Genomic DNA, 16,203 nt, shown 5'->3' with positions numbered 1-16,203 from the left:
AGTCTAATGCTAAGGAAGATCTTTGATATCCCTGTGTCTCTATCACTTTAACCTACCCATGATAGACAGAAAGAATAATCTCTGCTCTTTGCCTGCAAAACTGATTCATGTACTGTGACTTTTTTTTTTCATTCTATGCTATGCTGAAAATGGAGAAACAAATAAAAAACCCCGAACAACCAACAAAACACATGCCAGAAAAAAGCAGCATACAGTAAACACAGCCTAGCACAACAATGTGAATTTGCAAAATATCTGTTGAAGTTATAAAATGTAATTTGGAGGAGAATGCAATTCAAAAGGCACAATTACAGTTCACACAACAGCTTAAAACTGCATTCCTGCAGCAAACCAGCCTTGGCACCAGGACCTTCTGTGCAGGATACATGGGTAAATACAGCCATTATGCCACTGTGGATACCAAACTAGCCAACCTAGGGTAATGCTGATATTCTAACTTTAATCCCATCGTTAGATTCCAGTGCTACATCACAGTTGGATCTGGCACTAGCCCTGTGATTACATATCAGCAGATCAGTAGGAAAATAATTTGTTCTGAGTTCACAGTTTTATGAAATGATAAAACATCAAAATTAGCATTTTGGCTGAAATCCACTGCATTTCCCATCAAGGCTTACACATTTAAGCAACATCTGAACCAACTGCCTATAATTACTCCTGGCAGATACTGGAGCACTTAGGCCAGCAGTAGATGCAACAGTGAGATAAATTTTTAAAGACAGGCTGCAAACCACTTCTTTCAAGATGCTCGGCCCAGAAGCAAACATGTGTCCATAAGCCGAATCCATGGTTTATTATACAGGATTTGTTCACTCTTGCATAGTAAAAGCCTGAGAAGAATGGCAGCCCCAAGTAATCTGTCAGTTTAAAATTAAACATTTATTTGGGTTGCAATTCCAAAAACACTTGCCTGAAGTTCCTGTCACAACTACTTAAGAGGAAGTGGGATTGCATATTAGCTTAGGTTAAAAGAAACACTAATCCTGCAGAAGACCAGTTATTTATTTATTCAAAAGAACCAACATTTTAAAATGATAATTGAACTGAGAAACACAGAATGGAGTAACAGAAGTGGCTAAGAATACATATAAAAACTTCCTGGCATAGAACTTGTTTATTTAGTCTCTCCTGACACTATAAATTTATTTCTGCCATGATTCTTATAGCTGGGAACAGCTGTCCCTTAAAGCAACCAATTCTCTCTGCATTTATCCTCCTATCCCACACACCCTTCCCAGGAAAAAAGAAATACCTCATTTTTTTTTTTTCCTTACGCTCATACACATTCCTGAAGGAAAGGGACCATTAACATTACAGAGCCTTTAAAATGTCATTGTTTTTGTACTTAAGTACATTTAGAAAAAAGTTAACCTCAACTACTTAAGCAAATGGTCTTCCAGGATAAGAAAATACATGAGGATGAAAAACAAGACCACCTTCCCAACAATGTGTCTGCTTATTACTTTCTAAAAACCTCCGAGATGACCGAGCCCTCTCCTCTACTTCCCTGGAATTTGTTTCATAAGTGTTCTCCAGAGAAGAGCACTGGCGCTAAGTTTATTAAACTTCCTAACAAATCCCAGGCACCTCAGCAGAGAAGGAATCTGCCAAGTCACCAGTTCCTCACCGGTGCAGAGCATGGCACGGGCGAGGAACACAGCCGTGTTGGAAGGTCTGGAGCCAAGCACGAGTGAATTCCAGCAGGTTCCTGGGATGTGCTCCGTGTCAGCCCAGGAGCCATCGGGATCACAGGGGCATGACAAGGAGAGAGGGCTGCAAAGGTGCCAGAAAGTGGAGCTGCACGAGGACGAGGGAGGCAGTGGTGGAACCAAGACACCAGTGCCAGCAGCACCTGTGCCAGAGAGACGACACTGGAGACTACATTTATGGAAATCTCCCGGGGATATGGAGGATTAGGCCACTGTGCGAGTGATGCGCATGCCCCACATGCCCAGGTCAGGTCACCTGAGCACTGCCCTTTCACAGAATCACAGAATAAGCTGAGTTGGGAAAGGATCCTCAAGGATCATCGAGTCCAACTCCTGGACCTGCACAGAACCCCAAGAGTCACACCATGTGCATGAGAGCATTTTCCAAATGCTCCTTTGAGCTCCAGCAGGTTTGGTTCCGTGACCCTTCCAGGGGAGCCTGTTCCAGCACCCAACCACCCTCTGGGGGAAAAACCTTTTTTCAGTATTCAACCTCAACCTCCCCTGACACAAGTTCAGACCATTCCCTCAGGTCCTGTCACTGGGTACCACGAAGAAACCAGTTTCTGTCCCTCCTCTTCCCCTCACCAGGAAGCTGTATTTGAAGCACACGGGAAGGCGGCTGGGATGAGGGTGATCCAACACCACAGGAGGCACTGGGAGGATCCGTGTGCCCACCCCAGCCCCGCGCAGCCTCAAGCGCCTCCCCTGGCACTGGGCACCCCCGGGCCGCCTGGTGGGTGTGAAGGGCAGTCCCGCTCCCACCGAATGTAGGAGTTACATATGGCCGTGCTGTAGAGAAATGTCAGGAGGAGACAACTTGGGACAGGCAGAAGGATATAAATCCCATCAGCTACGCGAAAAGCAAGCTCAGAACTGATTTGAAGCGATGCGACCGCTCAGCCCACGCACAGCCGGGGCGCGCCGCACGGGGCCCGCGGCTGCGGCGAGGGGCTCCCTGGGGAAGGAGGCGGCGCTGGTGATTAAATAACAACACGAACGCGAGACCTCTTGTCAGTAGCAGGATCCGAGCCCTAACAGAGGAGGACGGATTCCTCCGGACGTCACGGCGGAGAAGGGGCAGGGACAGGGACAAGGGCGGGGGCAGGCGGCGCCGCCGCGCTGAGGCAGCGCGCGCTCCCCTCGCGGGCGGCCGCGCTGAGGGCCCGGGGGCCGCCGTGCCCTGGCGAGCGCCATCGCTTACTCGTGCACCCATCACTTACTTGTGCCCCCGGCACGGCCCGGGCCCAGCACACCCCGGCGGGGACGTCCCCTGAACCCGCCGCTGCCGGGAAACGCGCCGGGCTCCCCCTTCCCGGGCCGGCCGCGCCTGCGCCGGGAAGGGGCGGGCAGGGAGGCGGCAGCGGCCCCGCCGAGGGCTGAGGGGCAGCGGCGGCTCGGGAGGGGAATCGCCTCTCGCCTGGGTTTGAACCAGGAACAAGGCGGGGGCTTGCCGCGGTTTGGGAAACGGCTGATAACTCCTGTTTCCCAGCCCCGATGCCGCGTACAAGACTGTAAAGTATTGGGGCACGCAGAAGCATTGGAGCGGTGCGAGAAGCCGCATGGAGAGCCCCGGGAAGAATGTACACAATATAGAAGAATAAATACATAAAAATACGTAGGCAAGTAAATATAGTGAAGAATAAATAAGCAGGAATGAATGTCAGGGCTAAGGACATCCCCCACCCTGACCCATAAATACGTAACTGCAACCCATGAGTTTGGTTTTCTGCGTTGGGTCGCTCTGAGCGTTTTACCTGAAAAGCTGGAGAATTGCTGATGTGAGAAAAAACCCCCTATGTTTAGTTAAGGTCTGCTTAACATAGAAGGAGCATGGGGCAGTGGGATGCTCTAAAATGCATGTCTGGAACACAGAGAAATTACGGAATCACAGAATCAATTTGGTTGGAAAAGACCTCTCAGATCATCACATCCAACCCATGGGACAGTCATGGCTGAGCACTCCATGGTTTGGGACCAGATTCCACCACATCCCTCTGTGACCCTCCTCAGCCCACGCAGGGAGGAGCTGATGGCAGCCCTCACATTCCCATCACGTCCAAACACTTCTGGCCCCAGGGAGCCACCAGGGATTTTTCCCGTTACCCCCCAAATACTCTACAACAGGAAATCTTGCAGCAAAAAAGCTCTCTTGCAACATTTCCAGAGTATTCCCACTTCAGCCCAGGCAGAAATGCTGCAGGAACAACCTTGCTCAGGGAAAGATGAGTGTTGTCTCGTGGTTAGAGCACAGGGCTCGTGGTCAGGAGCTGTGGGTTCTCATTCCAGCCTTGCCACTGAATCATTTCGAGAGCTTTGCTAGTCACTTTGTACTAGAACCAGTTAGTAATTTTCCGTTGGGATGCTTTTCTGATGGAAAACACTGCTCGTACCAAAGTGAAATTTGGGTTAAAATAGATTTTTCTGGTGGGAATACCTTGTGTCTGGGCAGGTCAGAAAGGATATTAGGCCCAAACTGAAATGTTGGGAGGTTTCTTGCATTAGTCCAAATGTTTTGCTTTGAATAGATAGGTTAAAAAATAAAATTCCCTTTCCTGACTGTAATTGCAAGTCATATTATGGCATGGTGTGAGTGTGTGCTCTTAAGCTCTGCTTTGCTCCCCAGGAGGTCTGCAGTGTAGTGGGATTCAAATTTCTCTTTTCTGAGACGTGTACATCCCGATCTGAGTCAGACCTGGCCCGTGGGGACAAATTCTACCGTAGAGCCACCGCTCTGACCAGGGAAGTGCTCTATGGAGAGAAAGTGTAGCGTTCAGAGACACAAACAAGCTGTTTCACATTAGCTCAGTGGCCTAAAACAAAGCACCGTGACTGGGGAGATACCCAAATGTTTTGTTTGACTGAAAAGCAATAAAAAGAAGCGCAGAGAAATCCACCTGATTCTGTTCCAGAATCCTATCCCTCTGTTCATTAAAAACAAATTTATTTCTGTCCTCCATACACTGACACTTTCTTTTAGTATAACACTTGTTCTTCTCCCACAATGTATTTGTAGACACCATTGAAGTCCCTTATTTGTTTTGCCAAGTTAAATATTAATCGTTTATTTTCTTTCATAACAGCAAGTTGTGGATTATCTAATGGTTTTCCCGGTGCTTCTGTCAGTCAGAATTCATCTTTTCTGAGCATGAGTGATCAGAGCCTGACATACTGTGTAATGTTTAAAATGATGGCTTGCTAGAGACTTGTACAGTGGCAATAATAATTCCCCTTGCACTCTTTTAGTTACAGACAGGGATCAAATTTGCCTTTTTTATACCCTTATCACATTAGCACCTTGATTCACCCAGGTCTTTTTGCTCCAATAAATAACAAAAATAAGTACAGACAAATCTATTAACTTTTGCTTAATACATTTTTCCATTTCATCTCACTTCTCTAGTACTCACATGGTTTCTTTCCAAGTGGGTGACAAATGAAGATATTTTCAAGAACAATTGTAAGATCGGCAGCTTCCAAAATTGAAGTCCTGAAAATGCTTTTTTTTTTTTTATTAAAGAATCCAAGTTTAGATTATCACATATTCCCAAGCCCACATGAGGCTTAATTCATTGCTCCTCGGAAATATTTTGAAAGCTGAGGGTTAAGAGGTGTTATATTAGTGCAGAATAATGATGATTAATTTGTGCTTCATATCAAATGCAGGAGGAGCAGATACATGTGCAGTGAATCCTCTATAATTCCAAAATCTTTCTATAAAGTTGAAAATACTCTGTGGATGTATGTGCCTTAAATGGAACACAAGAGCAATTTTTCCTGTTCAGCGTGTGGCTGTTGTAGTTTTCCTTCAAATAACCCCCTCCTTTTTCCAAGATTCTGGACAGATTCACTTAAAATACACCCATTTGCCTTTTCATTACAGAGTAACTCATGAAAATTCCATTTTAAATGTGCTTTCTGGGAGACAGGGATGTTCTTTTTCTCGTGATTAACCAAAGGCTATATTTCAAGCAGCAGGGATACAGCTCCAGGTAGTGTAAATCAGCATTGCCCGAGATGGCCCTCAGTCCTCTCAACCCCACAGAACAATTTAGTGGGTTTAGATGACAGCTGGCATCTTTGAAATACTCTCTTTTGCAGAACTAGACTAGATGCGACACTTGCTGGAGAAGAAATCTTGCATAAATCTGTCGAAAAAGACTCAATCATATTACTTCACTAGCCATGGTAACCTTTGGAGGCCAAAGTCCAGACAGGTTGAGAAATGGAGCATGAGTCCATAAAGGTGACAATTCCATTAACTGCAATCAGAGAGAGAGGTGAATGGTGAGATAAAGACAAATGACTACTTCTGTAAAGAAAAGAAAAGATGTGTGTGGAGGGGAAAGAGGCAGAATGAACATTTTCCAGCCTCGTCGAGGAAATAAAGACCCAGCCTCGCTCTGTTGAGATCAACACAAAAATGTCTCTTGAGCTCAGTGGATGCAACTTTTGTCCCAACATCCCAACTTCCTGGTGAATGTCAAGCAGCAATGGACCTCTGAACACCCAAAAATTCCATTTAGATGTTCATTAGCATAACAATAAAAGGGAAAAAATATTTATAAAAGTTCCTGCTCACGTGTGTGCTTAGGCAGTTCATAGAAGCACCTGAGGGTGGGTTGTAATCTCATTTGAAGAAGTATAGCACTTCTTCAAGTGGTGTAGGAAGGAGAAGCTGGGGAATACTCTGGATGAAATGCTTACTGGGTCATTAGACCAGGACTATTCATTCAAACAGGGAAATGGGGAAGTAAAACCAACTGAATTCTCTGCAACAAGAAGGGATTTTTGAGTGTACAATAGGAAAGAAAGGAAATTTCCTTAGGGGGAATTTTTCTGGTTTTAACAGAAATATTAGGTTACTCTTGGATACTAGTGCAGCCAAGAAGGGAAATCCCTGTTTTAAGCTCCTCTAAATATAGCTTATTTAGAGCTATAAATAAGCTCTAAATATTCAGATTTTATCAATTTGTGACCCATTTCCTCACATTTTGGGCAGCTCACCTTTTAATACCAAAGTCAGAAACCGATACAAACAAGCATACAATATTTCAGGCTCCACCAAAATTCCAGTGTCTTACCCAGGGCCTGTTCCTGCTTGCCCACTTGGCTGGACACCAATATCCTTTATTCTCAGGGGAGTCAGCCTTCCAAAAAACCTCCTGGCACTCGAGTCAGGGCTGCTCTGTTTTCCTAACGTTCGCAGCAGGCAGGATGTTTTCCGACTCTGGTACCCAACAGTTGAGCATTCCAGACAGCAAGGGGATTTTTCTTTTGAAACCACACTGCCAATGCCATAAGAATAAGTGAGGTTCTGTGACACCATGTGATCCTGTTGGGAAAATAGGATGACTTTGCTGTCACACAGCGATACACAAAGGGAAAATGCGCATGGCTCTTGCCACCTTTGTAAACTCTCCTTCTGTGGTGTGAATGCTGAAAAAATCCTGGCTTAAAGTCCTGTTTTCCTCAGCTGGTTCCTCTCTGGGAAGATTGCCAGAAGCAGAAGACCCCCTCCCAAAATGCCTGGCCAGAAAAGCAGCCCGCTGGTGCAGTGTGGCAGAGGGGTGCTCAGTAGTCTGTGTACACAGTGTTTTCAGCAAGTGAAAATGTTGTTTGCTCCCCAGAACACACAGTACAGATACCCCTGCAACTTTTTTTGCCTATCCCTTTACACTCCTTAAATTTTACAAACATGACTTTATCATTAACATTTATATTCAAGTGATTCCTGAGCTCACTGATGTCAGGGCCAGCTCCAGCTGTGCAGCCTTGCCCCTGTGGAACAGACACTGCACAGGGCAGGGCAGGGCAGGCAGGTGACAGCTCAGCCAGGACTGGTCTCTTCACTGACCAGGAGCAAACAGACTGTCCTGGGAGGCAGATTGCCAGAGACATCTCCCACCACAGCCCTGTGCCAAAATCCAGATGTGCAAAATCATGAAATCACAATCTGTCAAGCTGGAAATGAATTTCACAAGCCAAGCTGTGAAAATCTCCTTACATTTCACAATACCTTAGATGTCCAGAAAAACAGCGAACAGAGGTTAGGCATTTTTTTCTGCAACATCCTTCCAAGACTTTTTCCATAGGATATGACCAGCTTGCAGGAAGTACTTTGTTAGGCTGGTGATATATCACACAGTGGTGCCAAACCCGGTTGGTGTGGGGAGGATTGAAAAGGCTCAGCCACCCTCCAGGCAGCCTGTCCTGATGCCATTCCTGGCACCTTCTACAAAAGGCAGATCCTATTTTGCCCTTTGAATTCCAGAACTGGTGAACACAGTCATGGGAGGCAATCAGTCAGGATCTGTTAATTTGTAAAAAATATAACTGTCTGTTCTCCAAGGGTAAGATTAACTGGGATCTGTACTTCCCAGATTATAAACAACACACAGCCTTTCTCCCTTAACTCATAGCAAAATGTACAAATGTTCCAATGCCAGCTCTGTAATCTTTTAAAATCTTAAACGGAACAGGGGCTCATTCCATTACATGAAAAGAAGTTTGTAGGATCATGTAGCTACCTGCAAATCACACACAGATAAACCAAACAGCACAAGAAACGGGGATAAATTCACCTTTTATGTAGCTGTAAGATTGTCATGCTCTGTATACAACCCAAAACAAATTGTCTGTTTAGAATTAAAATATGATACTGTTTCCAAAAGTCTTGCCTCCAGGGAGATAATTTTATACCACAGGGCAGATTCAGCCCTGGTGTAGGATTTCTGATTTTCATGGAATTGCACCATAAAGGAATTTGGCCCAACATCTTGCCCACACTGATGCAATTCAACTTTTAAGGGACAGCTATGGGGTTTCCTCCTAAGCCAGGCCAAGTTTCTGGAACAAGGGAAGTCTGTAAAAGAAACCGTTGGAGGGATGTTTTAGTCTGGCATTTAGGAACATTCCCATGTTAGAAAACGTCACAGGATTTATTTCGTACATCTTGCACGTTAGAATTTTGCGCTTTTTTCCTTACAGAGACATTGTCAGTAGGTGGTCACAGCAAAACTGGATAAACCCCAAAGAAATATAATGAAATGATTATAGACAGAGTGAGTAGAAAAATGTTTGTGGATCCAGTTCATTCTGCCTCATCTCTGTTATATAAGCCTATTTTCCATACTTAACATAGTGCCTGAGCTTGTAATATATGATTAACAGAACGTCTGCACCACTCAGGACTCTGGAGAAAAATGTAAGATGTTAATTCTCCAACATTTTAGGTAACTTCAAATATTTTGGGCATGACTGATCTCACAGAGTGCTTTGGATTTATTCTTTACATGACAGATGGAAATCTGAATACACACACTGATGCCCTCACTGATGTTGAAAACTTCTGTGCAGGAACAAAGAGCTGTAACACTTCCCTGCTCCTGGAGCTAACCTGGTATTTCCTAAAATCATGCAGCTCCACAGGTCATGGCCCAGCAAACAGGAGTTTCCCCAGCTCTTCCTGCCAGCGCTGCATGTACCGGGCACCGTGACAGGGTGGAAATGTGATGCTGTCAAGGGTCTGGGGGAGATTATTCCCTTCCCTCTGCAGTTGTTTGAGCTGCCCAGACAGCATGAAGCAGATGCTCCGGTTCTTAAGTCTTCCTGGGAAAATCAACACTGTTTCAAAACCGTACCAGAACCAAAACTATGGAAAGATTGATCGAGCTTGGGTCAAGAGGGAAGAAGGATGAAGTAGCTTTTGACAGCAGTGAGCTGGTAAATGATGTGCCCAATGCTGAGCTTTCTTACAAGTCAGAATATTCAGTGCATCACATCAAAAACTCCTTTGGACTATTGACATAATATTTGAAAGAACATGGAAAAAGATAGGACAATCAAAGGTACATTTTAACTTTCCTACTTGCATTCTTACACTAATCTGACAAGCATAAAGCCTTAGTATAAATCAAATGGAGCAAATGCTCTCAGTAAATTAAAATATAGAGAGAAATATGTGTAGAATATGTTTTTATGTGTATACAAGAGTTACAAAAAACTTTGACACAGCTGCAGTTTGCACAAGCAGCAGAATGAACCTGCTTTGGGGCATTCTTCAAAATCCCATTCTGCTTTGCTACCCTTTGGATTTTACAGCTTGTCTTTCCAAAGCCATGAGAAACCATCATGGCTTTAATCAACTTTTTGAATCATTGGCCAGTCAGAAAAGCTGAAAGTGAAATAAAAAGCAAGACATGACAAAAATCAGAAATACTGGCCATATCTGCCATTTCTGTCAGTCACAGCTAGGAATGTTGTGATAAAGCAAGATAAGAAATTAAGAAAGGAAGTAAAAGGTAACTGCGTTCTTATTTTAGAGTGTTTTATGTCTGATTGTTCCAAAATGAGGAGGAATATGTGACTGGGTATGTAACTCCACCTTCTCCAAGAATTGCTGGGATCATTGTTTATGGGTGTATCCAAACATCAGAACAGTTTTCCTTACCTACAGCCTGTTGCAGTGATGGAAATGCCATGGGACACCTCGTCCCCGTGATCACAGCATACGCTGGGAAGTCATCATCTTGGGACATATGGGACTGGAAAATTAGAATGGCAGATAATTATCCCATATTTCCTTCCATGGAATCCTGGCCACTGAGGGTCAGCAGTTAAGGAGCAAATCCATGTGCAGGGCACAACTCCACTGTGGTGGGCACAGGACCTGACGTGTGGTTGCTGAGAGCACAACCTCATCATTTTTGACCACCTATCACAGTCACCTTGAGTGCCAAGTGCCCTGCTTCAAGTTTACTCTGGTTATTTTTCCTCCTTACTTTATTGCTTTTAAATGAACTGGCATCTCAAAGTTTCATCTAAACCTGTTTCAAATGCTTTTCTGCTTTAAAAAAAGCCCATCTGAGGATTATATACTCAACATGAAGCTTTAGGAAATCACATTGATCTGGAATAAAAAAAAATCTGTTTGAGTTGTTTTGTTTTAATGTTAGTGAAGGAGACAAAATCCCAAATAGAGCTGTGGATGTGACTGTTTGCCATCCTTTGAGAAAATAAATGGTTAAGGCAGCTCAGTGGTACTTGTGCAACTGAGTTTCTAATGTTGAAAATTGACACCAATACCATGACCTGAATAACTTAAAATTTTGAACCAAGAGTCATGTCCCCCTGTAAAAGAAAGACTTCCCAAATTAAAACTCCAACTGCTCCATCTTGAGCTATAAAACTATTTTTCCAAGCTGCTGCCTGTATTGGGTTTCAAACCAAAACTGAGTGACTGCAGAGGAGGAAGCCTGATGTACAGCAGTTAAAATATATGGAGGCTTTTGGTCCATCAAACCCTTCAAAGTACAACATATTTGCAGTTTGGTGTTGCAGGCATTTCCCTTCCCACTGGAAGGTTAATCTGTCATGGAGGAATACATGGAGGAATATGTTGCTCTCAGACCATATCAAAGGCTGGTCATGTCCTTGCTACACTAACTTATTCTCAAGCAGAAGAAAATTAGTGTCACCTGTGGTGGGGGTGCCTTGGTTAGCTTGTTCTCTTTCATTTTACATACTCCTGTTGAAGGGAACCAATTCAGAGGTTCAGAGTGGTATTTTTGGCCTTTTAATCATGGCCTGTTCAAGGTAATCCATATTTTGGCAATGGCCCACATTGTTATCTTCATTTGTTACCTATTGCCAGATTTATTCCATAGAATTTTGCACAGATCCCAGGACCAGGGAGGCTTCTGACTGCAATTCCTCCCAGCCCAGCTCCCAGCAGCCCATCCCAGCCCTTTGCGGTGTGTTTAGCCTACAAAACCCCACGTTGGGACTCTGGGTTGAGTAGCAATATTTGGGATGTCCTCAGTGTCCTTAATATTGGGTGACAGGAAAGCAGGGGATGGAACAAGCCACTGCTTTTGGTTTGCAAGGTCCTGAAGCCCTGAGCTCTGGTTCTAGTGGATCTCTGCTCTTTGACAACACTTCCCACCATGTGTTCCAGCCAGGAAGATGGATGTACCTTAGCTAAAGTGAGTCATTCACTGAACCTGGGCCAAACTTTGAAGCAAATCTGGGCCAGTTTATTGCCTCAGGAGGAAACTTGGTTTTTGCATGAATTAGATGTGAAAATAAGCAGAGCCTGACTGACATCTCCTCCAAATTCCAACTGTAAGGGTAAAACCCAGAGGGCATGAGCCTCAGGCATGACAAAAATGAGGAGGGAAAAATGAGGCTTCCCGTCTCCCCTGCAAGAGCCAGAGAGACACATGTTACTCAGGATCTAAGGTAAATTGTTAATGATTTATACACTAATTAACTAATGTTTATAGAATGGCTTACATATGTAAATGGCTATAAAGATGCTTATGTTTTTCCTGCACTCTCCAATTAAACCAACTTTCATTACAGAGCCAAACAATTCCATCCCAACTTGTTAGACCAGTTCTTTAGCCAGGCAGCTGTGCAGCCACTGCTCCCATCTCAAACTGGGCTATTGTGTTTCTCTGAGGAAACTTCTGTGCTGGTTTGTAGTTGTTTCAATTCCATCACAGATCACATTCTGTTTAATGATAATTTGATTTTGCATTGCAAGACCCAGATGTACATTAGGAGGTCACAACCTTTCCATTTATCTCGTAAAGTAACTATTTTTTCCTGAGTTCCATCAGGTTAAAACAGTTAGCAATTTTTCTCCTTGAAGTGTCCCTTCAGCTTGGCCAAGATATATAATAGATCAGTGTAGCTACAAATGCATTACAACATTAGTCATCAATTAGTTTTAAACCATCGCTGTAATATATCATTTATCCAGCTTGCTGTAGCACTATTGTGAACATTTAATTTTTTAAAGGCATCTTGATTTTTTAACCTGACGGCTGCATCCCCCTTTTGTCTCCTGTAGAGACATCTCCTTAAGGAACAATAAAAATTAGATTTGTTTGACCTGCACTCAGGGTTCGTTTAAGCGAGATGGATTTTAATTGCTGTGCCCAGTCTACCAGACAGCTTTTATGTAATATTCCAGACATTTACGCACTGTCTTTCCCCTTGCTGTAAGCAGGTGTGTGTGCTCACAAATGCCTGTAAAGTAGCTCTTACAATTCATTTCACATCTCTGACAATCCTCTGGGAAATTGCTTTCTCTGAGATACCGTTGGCATCAAATTAACGGCTCCAGTCATTGCCACTTCTTCCCTCCTAATACCATTTCCTTTTTTCTTTAAGATTCACCTTTTTGTGTGGCTAATTCTAAAAGGACCTTGCTGAGAATTGTCTTCCTTGGGCTTGTGTTGTCATTATATGGCACAGGTGACTCACCCCTGCATCTCCCAGTAGTGAGACTGGCTACAGGGCCTTACCTGTCCCTCCCAAAATCCACGTTGTTCTTGCAATAAAATCTACAATTTGAAGATGTTTGGAGTGTAAGACAGCTCAGACTGGGAGCAGCAGGTCTGTGCCACAGTCACTCAGTATGTTTTAGGATCTCTAACTTCAAATAGGAAGTCACGCGAGGAAGTTATCACAGCACTGACTCAGGGCCCAGAACACCCCAGCTGCTCTGCCAGCTCAGAGTGGAGGCACAATGAGCTCACATTTGCCCACGATGAACCTTATTTGCTCCAGCTGCTCCATCAGGGAGGGGAGAACCTCCTGTGGAGAGCTCTCTCCCTGCTATCTCTCCCCTTCCACGAGTGATACAATCTGAAGATGAGGTCCTCTGTTTTTCCTCTTCTCCCCATTCCTAAAAAGGAAGATTTGGCTGTCCTGTGAGTTACCAAATCAGCACAAAAAAATGGGCCTCCTAAGCAGTTCTTTGTGCCTACAGCCGGTTCTGGTCTCCTCTCTGTTGGACACACACATGTACTTAATTCCCAGTTGTGCTGGATGCCTATTAAAAGAACAGATCTGCAAGTGAGAAGGGTCTCTTCTGCCGTGTCAATGGAAGTGAAATACGTCAATCTCCTGCACACTGAGGCAAATGAATGCTCAAAGTGCTTGGGAGAACAGCTGGGAAAGAGAATAAGCAGTTTTTATTCTGCTGCAAAGTGTCACTGATGCAACTCACTAAGCTGATCCTCATGTGGCACATTGTGCCTGCTCCATGATTCTGCCTACTGCTTCCAGAGGGGGTAATTCAAAGTGCTCAGCACTTCAGTCAGCACAGAAAAGGGGACAGGCCTGCTTCTCCCACAGTGGAACAGCCAGCATGGTGCACAGCAGCAAGGGAGCACTGGAGGGGAAAGGACAATTCCAGTCAGGGGCCCTGTGAGGGAGTGGAGGTGGAAATCATGGTGAAAGCAGTGGAGGAGCAGGGTGATCTGCCTGTCTTGCCAGCCTGGGAAGCCAGAAGAGGGTTCAGAATAATCTTCCTCCGTGCCACTGTATTTCTCCCTTTTTATCTGCCAATGGTAAATCCCAATCGCTCAGGAGACATCCTGGAGTGAGACTGGTGATGGGTGAATCACAAAACATTTAGAGAAAATGAAGGGTTCTGTAGGAGACTGTGGAAGGAAATCCCATTTCCTTTCCCTGAAACTGAGCAGAATTGCACACTTGGCAAAACAACTGCACAGCTCAAGGAATTCGCCTTCACCTGCTCTGCCTGGGCCAGCACCCCAGTCCCACCATAAACACATGGATGGCTTCCCTCTGGACAAGAGAGAGGAGCAGCAGAACATGTCCAATGTCAATTGTGGCATCAGTGGAAGAAATTTAGATGAGGCATTCACTGAGAGAAGCCTTAGAAGACACTTACTTGATGCAGAATTTGTGAACACAGCAGTGACGTCAGGAAAGGGATGGGAGGTCCAGCACACTTACTTTGCATGTGGACACATAATTCTTAATTTCATATTCTGTGGGTTTTTTTCCCTGGGGCTGTTATATCTATCCATAAGCCACACCAGTATTTTTTACTTCCCTGACAGAAGCACTGAAAATCAGAACCCATTTATTTAGTACCAAACAAATGCAGAAATAAGAGCAGGCTGTAGCGCTAAAATACACATTTGTAACCCTCTGAGGACCAGATGCAGCAGAGCTGGAGCACTCAGCAGCTGTAATGTGCACCGAGAAGTCACATTTGTTCAAGAAAAGCCACATTACTTATATTAATTGGATGTGTCCAGCTCATCCTGAGTCCACTTAAGCCTTGGCAAACCTCTAGCTCTGAGCACAACAAAGGTATTAATACTGATATTCCTTTATATTATCCCATTTACATAACGACTCCCACCTTTGCAGCCTAATACTTATTCTTTGGAACACAGAGAACTATTGACTCATATCTGGACTGGGTTGCCAAAACCTCCTAAATTTAGAGATGTTTGGAACAAGAAAGGGAGTTTGGTTCAGGCCCATCCACAACAGCAAATTAAACACAAGTCATCATCTGTGCACGCGACATTTTCGGCATGTCCAGAGCCTGACGGGAGTTGACATTCCTTCTCCCAGAAAGATTTGCAGAATCTGTGCATTGAAAAGCATTGAGGTAAACCTGGTCTGAGGGCCAAGTGCATAAATTAGACCTGTCCCCTTCCTTCAGTAAATTACAGATGTACACGCTGTAGGTTGGCTCGCTGTGCTCTTGGCAACTCCAACAGCTCTGTGAGTGTGTGTTCACAGAAAGGGAGTTTGTGTCATACTCACACATTTCCATTTTATTTCCTGAGATCTTGGTGCAAGGAATATGTTGTACATCATTTCTTCCCTCCATTCACATCAGATACTGGGTTAAACAGACTGAGAAAAAAGAGTAGTATTAAAATGTTGGCACGCACTGCACTTTCTCAGCAGAAACTGTGTCGCTTGCACATCACTTTGGTTTAAATGATGTAGGTCAATGTTAGGTCAGCAAGAAGTGCTGGATTAGCATCTGCAGAGACTGAGGTCCTCTCCTCATTCACAGAACAAGTCCAGATCAAGAAATGGCATTAAAGCTTCATGCACAAAGCTGCCTTGGAAGACAGAGATACTTCCTCAGGCCAACCAAGGGCTCACCTGTTCCTCAAGCCCTTGGTTTATATGGAAACCAAACTGGCCATTTGGCAGAGTGACAGGGGTCTGACACTACCAAACTGCTTCTTCAAACACTGTCAAGGATTTTATGAGCTGCATATTTGCAGAAGTCCATGTACCTGTGAAATAACTGAATCACTGTCTTCCATGTGTCAAAATGATGCCATTTCTGGGCTGTTCCATCTTCCTCCCACAGACCTACCACGTTTTAGGTGGAATGCATGGCCTGAAAACCCAAATACGTGTGGCAGCTCAGACTGGCTCTAGAGAAGAAACACAGTGAATGGCACTGGGAACCCCACACAACATCCCAAAGGGATGCAGTTCACGCCAGGCTTTCAGCCCCTCCCAAACTGGATTATCTGTGTGAAGGTTTCCTCTATGACCTGAAGAACCAGTAGAATTTCATTGAAGGCTGAAAGCCTCATGTAATCAGACAACATGAGAATTCAGGTTTCTAAAAAAATAAACCCAGTATTCTGAGCATACTGCAGGAACT

At 44.4% G+C, this 16,203-nt stretch overlaps 1 protein-coding gene across 7 annotated transcripts in view; it reads right to left on the bottom strand.

Annotated features, from left to right (window-relative positions):
- Positions 1-16,203, bottom strand: part of FGGY (FGGY carbohydrate kinase domain containing) — a 282,932-nt gene that overhangs the window by 125,677 nt on the left and 141,052 nt on the right. The window contains exon 1 of one of the 7 annotated variants that reach the window (XM_042030826.1): positions 2,954-3,159. The exons of the other annotated variants lie outside the window; for them this stretch is intronic. The gene's annotated coding sequence lies outside the window, so the exon portion shown is untranslated. Of the gene's footprint in view, positions 1-2,953; positions 3,160-16,203 lie in introns of those variants that run through there. 7 annotated transcript variants of the gene reach the window in all.

Source organism: Corvus kubaryi, unplaced genomic scaffold (assembly GCF_017639235.1).
Source record: "Corvus kubaryi isolate FWS band 111438036 unplaced genomic scaffold, C.kubaryi_AGA036_p1.0 37334, whole genome shotgun sequence".
Classification (NCBI taxonomy): domain Eukaryota; kingdom Metazoa; phylum Chordata; class Aves; order Passeriformes; family Corvidae; genus Corvus; species Corvus kubaryi.
This window is presented reverse-complemented; position numbering and strand designations above follow the sequence as displayed.